This window comes from Cavia porcellus, unplaced genomic scaffold (genome assembly GCF_034190915.1).
Source record: "Cavia porcellus strain 051 isolate PalLab524CR breed Dunkin Hartley unplaced genomic scaffold, mCavPor4.1 scaffold_14, whole genome shotgun sequence".
Lineage (NCBI taxonomy): Eukaryota > Metazoa > Chordata > Mammalia > Rodentia > Caviidae > Cavia > Cavia porcellus.
The window spans coordinates 56,056,034-56,061,873 of NW_026947497.1; the positions used below are offsets into that span (position 1 = coordinate 56,056,034).

At 41.4% G+C, this 5,840-nt stretch overlaps 1 long non-coding RNA gene across 1 annotated transcript; it reads right to left on the reverse strand.

Annotated features, from left to right (window-relative positions):
• Nucleotides 1-265: 265 nt before the first annotated feature.
• Nucleotides 266-4,201, reverse strand: LOC134478609 (uncharacterized). The gene is made up of 2 exons (XR_010051361.1): nt 3,436-4,201; nt 266-3,317 (listed from the first exon to the last, which is right to left on the reverse strand). It is a non-coding gene; the product is annotated as an uncharacterized LOC134478609 (long non-coding RNA).
• Between the last annotated feature and the right edge of the window lie 1,639 nt (nt 4,202-5,840).

A 5,840-nucleotide genomic window follows, 5' to 3' on the forward strand; every position in this document is an offset into this window, starting at 1 on the left:
TCGTATTTTATCTCCTTATTTTGCCTAATTGAAGAGCCATATTTAAAAGCTAATCATTTCCTTTTCAAGCATGATACTGGAGTATGAATTGCTTGAGAAACTGAAATTAAAAACTGAACCACATTGCTTGAGAAACTGAGGAAATCCCACTGTAACATATTAGACTGTACATAGCTCACGTGTCGGGAGCGCCATGGATGCATTGGAACTGAGCTTCTTCGTGACCGCACTTGGCAGTCAAACCCTCGCCCACGAGTCAGGAGTCTTTTGCTTAATGTGTGGAGCCTTTGCTCAGTAAGTCATTCTATTGCAGAATGCTTGAGTCTACAAATTCCCCTCAGAGTAGAAATGGGAGCAATTATCAGAGTCTAAAACCTATAGTCACATTTGGCCTATGTCCCAAAACTGCTTTCATGTATGTGACAAAGCAGGGTAAAATATGAGAAAAGAAAACACACAACAGAGCTCTTCATTGACAGATTTTTTACAGTGTAATAATGATCCATGTGAAAATACTTTGTCCAGATGGCAGCAGAAGTTTGGGGGAAGTTTACTCTTCAACACTACATTGAGTAAACAACTTTAGAGGCCAGTGGAAATGCCTTGAAAAGCACCTTGCTCCCATGGGGGAGACACTGCGACTGGATGACTGGAATGACATGCAGTGTCTGCCCGGAAACCCACTGAGAAAGGGGCATGGAGGTTCCTTCTGGAGAGCAGCAGGAGGGCTGCAGAACTCGGGAGCACACGCACCTTGGCACTGCCTGGACCCAGAGGCCAGCACATTTGCCCCAGACATTTTACATGCTAAGGATTCTGCTTTCTTGGCATTCTTCTGGGAAGGCCTGAAACTCTCCAGGTTATTCTGGCTTTTACCTTCTGCCACCAGCAAGTGACTACAATCCAGGACGCTCCTACAGTACCTTAGTGGAATAAGCCAGGTCAGGATTTAGTCAGGGAAGATACGAAGGTCAGCACCTCTGAGCCCCCACCTCAGTGTGTTCCTGGAAAGTCCAGCCACGCCCAGTGCTGCAGGCCTGGGGAGGAAGTGTGGGTGTGAAAGCAGCCTTGACTCTGTACCTTTATGCACAATGGGAGCATAAAAAATAAGTACAGTAATGTAATTAGGAAGCTAGGAACAGGCACCAAAATCCAGTACAATTACACCATCATTTAACTTGAAGTTGCACTTGAAGAAAATTAGTGGAACCATTTTAAAAACATTAGCTACAGTGTTTTTGGTTGAAGTGTTCATATAATAGTTACAGAGTTAAAACCATGTAAATGTTTCACAATAGAGGATTTACTCAATCTGATAATGCTAAGGTAGAATATTTTGCAATGACTACAAGTGAACATACAAGAAGCAGTACTTAACATTTTATTTACAGTGTAAAATACTTACACGTCAGTGTGCAGAGTAAGATCTTTTCTTCTTATATTATTTCATAGAATCATGGATTCTTATGTTCTTTTTGCTTATAAATATTAACCTTATACTTTTATAATACTGTTTCATATCATTGCAATGAATTATTTTTACATTAATATGAGTCTACTTTTGGCATTTGTTTCCACAATGGCATATTTTCATTAAAGTGATTCCCTGTAATCAAGCCTGCTTTCCTGCAAGTGATATGATTTTAGTCGACTGTGAATGTATTCCACATCTTCTGTGCCCACCCTCTGAAGGTAAATGCCTACTCTAATTCCCCCTACTGTATGTTACAAATGGTGCTGCCTTAAACAGGGGCACAGAGGTTTTTCTGTGCATTATCTTCATTTCCTTCAAATGTACGACCACAGTGTCATTCCTGGGTCACATGGAAGTTTTACCGTTAGTCTTTTAAGGAGTTTCTATGCTGTGTTCCATTGTGCTTTACTGATGTACATTCCCAACAGCAGTGTAGAAGATTTCTTTTATCTCCATGTTCTCAGCAGGGTTTGTTATTTTTGTTTATTTTTTGACAGCCTTTCTGATGAGGGTGGGACAGAATCTCAATGTAGTTTTGCTTTGTTTTTCCCAAATGGCTAATGATATGAATACTTTTCATGTATTTATTAGTTATTTTTTTTTTCTTTTGAGATGCATTCTTAGATCATTTGTCTATTTTGACTGGATCATTTGTTCTTTCAAGTTGGGCTTTTTGAACATTTTATATATTATAGATTTCAGTCCGCTCTCAGGGAAGTAGCTTCCCAAAGACTTTGTCCTTTCTGTAGGCTGTCTCTTCACTCTATTGATTGTTTTCTTTGCTCTTCAGAGGCTTTTTAGTTTGAAAAATCCCATTCATCAATTCTTGCTTTTCTTTCCTGAGCTGTTGGATGTCTATTCAGGATATTGTTCTTCATGTCAAAATCTTGAAGGATTTCTCTCGTGTTTTCCTCTGGTAATTTCAAAGATTCAGGTCTTCCATTGAAGGTTTTGAATCATTTTGAGTTGATTTTTGTACAGGGAGAGAGAGAAGAGTTCTAATTTCAATCTTTAATAGCATATTATTTTGAAGAGGCTGTATTTTCTCCAAGGTATGCTTTTGATTCCTTTGTCAATGACAATCTGGAGGTGAATGCATGGATTGCTTTGTGGGTCCTCTATTCTCTTTGAGAGTTTGGCTGACTGTATGTTTTACACCAGTGCCAAGTTGCTTTTGTCATTGTGTCTCTCCAGGGTGTTGTACAACAGGCATAGGATACCTTCAACGTTGCTCTTGCTGCTCAAAATTGCCTTGACTATTTAGGATCTTTTGAATTTCATTCTTAGAATTTATTTTTCTAGAACCATAAAGAATGTCATTGATAGCATGGCAATTTTATTAAAATTAATCCTCCTAATGCATACACATGGAAGTAAAACTGTTATTTGGCTTTCCATTTCTGTGTCAAAATATCTGAGAAAACAACTGAAAGGAGAAGTGATTTGAGTTTGTGATTTCAAGGGCTTCAGTCCATGTCACATGATCCCATTGCTTTCTACCCCCATGGTGAGGTGGAACATCAAGGTGAGGAGTACATAGCAGAGGAACCCAGAGAGGAAAAGACCGACCGACAGACAGACAGACAGACAGACAGGAGAGACAGAGAGAGACAGAGAGACAGACGAGGGGACAGACAGAGTGAGACAGGGACAGCGACAGATAGTCAAAGAGACAGAGGGACAGAGATAATCAGAGAGACAGAGACAGAGAGAGAGAGGGAGGGAGAGAAGTTTGAGGTAATACCATTCATCAATTCTTGCTTTTCTTTTCTGAGCTGTTGGATGTCTAGTCTGGAAATTGTTCTTCATGTCAAAATCTTGAGAATTTCTCTCATGTATTCCTCTGATGAGAGAGAGAGAGAGAGAGAGAGAGAGAGAGAGAGAGAGAGAGAGAGAGACTCAAGTCCTGCACACCAATTTGATAAACTGTGCCCTTCTAAGCCTTGCTGACCCTCACCTACCTCCTCCAGCTCACCCCAAGCTCCTGGAATAGGCATCTGCAGCTGGCACCAAGCGTCCGTGTTACCATGGAACGGGAAGGTGGAGTCCAGGTTTTCCGTGTGATGAGCAATGAATCACCAAGCGTACACCTGGCGGCAAGACCCAGGGTGCTGCACGTACTGAAGGTGATGGGAGCGACGCTCAGGGCAAGACTGCTGATAAAAGATGTGACGCAGACAGAGAAATAGTGCCGGGGTGACAGAAAAGCAAAGCACCTTGCACAGGCTGTGGCACCCAGCCGCAGCAGCAGCCCTGACAAATGGGGATTTCAGGGTTTAAAGGGTCTGCACCTCAGCCCAGGTGCTTCCCTAAACTCTAGGCGGACCGGCAGGGATGATGTCAGGACGCTGCGCTACGTCAGGGGCTCTCAACCCACTTGCTTGTCCCCGAGTCCGCTCTGACCTAGTGACAGGCATGGCCTGGGGAGCAGGCTTGCAGACTCCAGATGAGTGTGGAGCAGGTGAGGAGCAGCAGGTCAGGCAGGAGCTCTAGCACCGCGTTCTCACCGGGAGGAGGGAGGCGCCTGGGTGCTATTTCACTGTCTGTCTCTGAGGAAGCTGGAGGAGGAGTGGCCCAGGGGGCTGTTCAGAGGGGAGCGACCTCCTCAGCGCTGCTGATTCACTGCGTGTGCCTTGGGGACCTTTAAACTATAAATCATAAAAACCCTTTGTGATAAAGGAAAATCCCCACATAAACAAGCTTATAAGAAAAAGAAAATTAAAAAAAAAAAAAAAAAACCCGCAATTCTCAATGAGTTTTGAAGGACTTTTAGCTTGTATGTTGTTTATAAACCTTTGTCATAAATATACATTATTGTTATTGTATAGAGGAAAATTAGCTAAAGACGTAAACAGGTGCAGCTTCTGTGGTCGTTTTGCTCTGGGAAGCATGTGACTGTGTCTGTTTTCTGAGGTTCCCCACAGCAGAGGCCAACTGTGAACACTCGCCCCTTTCCTAGCTTTCATTCTCTGTCTGTGGAATAAGAGTTTTCACGGATCCGGGCTCATTACACGTTACTAATCTCCATAGAGCATCGTTTTCTTCATTATATATTTATCTGGACGCTGCTACAACGGCTTAGAGCCAGTCTGCAGCCCATGATTTTTCATGAAGTCAGAATAGAATTAGCCCCAAGCTATGCACTGCAGCACCGCTTTGCTTGTAATGATATAATATCTGCCTCAGTAAACACAAACACAAGCCAAGCTGATGGAAAAAGGCAGAATTCTGTCCAATCCCTCTGTGGCATCGTGCTGCAACCTTCTGTGAAGAAATATCGACCAAGAGAAAGGAATCCTGAGCCTTGAAGTCACCCCCAGCAGAGCTGTTCCTCAGCTCAATCTCTTACACATCTAAACAAACTAGGAAAACAGAGTCAAACATTTAAAAAAAGAAAATCTGGAGTCAGGGGACTTGCCTGTGCTGAGAAAACACCCCTCGTTCTCAATCAATACTCTCTGAGATGAGATGGTTTCCTATGCAGACACCTGAGTTAAATTTGATGAGGCAGAGCAGGGAAAGTGAGTGCACAAGCGGTTTCAGGAACTTGCACCAGCAACTCTGACATTCCATTCTAGTTACTTTATCTGGGCACCAGTGGCACGTATCTCACGGCTTAGTCAGAAGCTCCATTAATAATCATCAATGAAGCAATAGCCTTGAATTACGGGTCCATGGGTAGACTAATTGGTGAGTTCAAACATCACTTTAATACTGACCTTACAACCTGTGGTAAATCACAGCTCGAATCTCAATATGCAGAGCAACCAGTGAAATAGAAAGAAGGGAGAATTATGAATACAAAAAAAGAAAACTAAAGGACAGAGGAACTAAAGTTCTTTTTTGCTTTCCTCCTCATTAATTTGACCTGATTTGACCTTTTAAAAGGACTAGGATTTGAAATTTAATATTTAATATAGTTAAAACCCTACAATAAATCTGAGAATATAAAGTTTGTTATCTCACTAAGGTGTTAAATTTGTCAAATTAATATAATATGAAAACTAAATAAATACTCATTAAACTAGAAGCATTTCTGATAAATTATCACTTTCAGCCTAATAACATTTATCTATAGCTCAGAATAGTCACATAATTTCTTAATCTTTTAATACTATGTATTTTATTCTATTCCTATTGTTTTTTCTAAGCTCTCCTGATTTCTCCATTGCTTTATATTTCTGTATGTTTCTCTCTTTATCTTTTATCTATTTTCTATCTTTCAAATCTCCTCTTAACCTTCTAGATCTTAATTACATGTGCACTTGTGTATGTGTGCAAATGTGTGCATGAGTGTGCATCTGTGTGCACACATGTGTGTGCATGTGTGTGCCTGTGTGTGTTTGTGCTGACCCTTGAACAACAT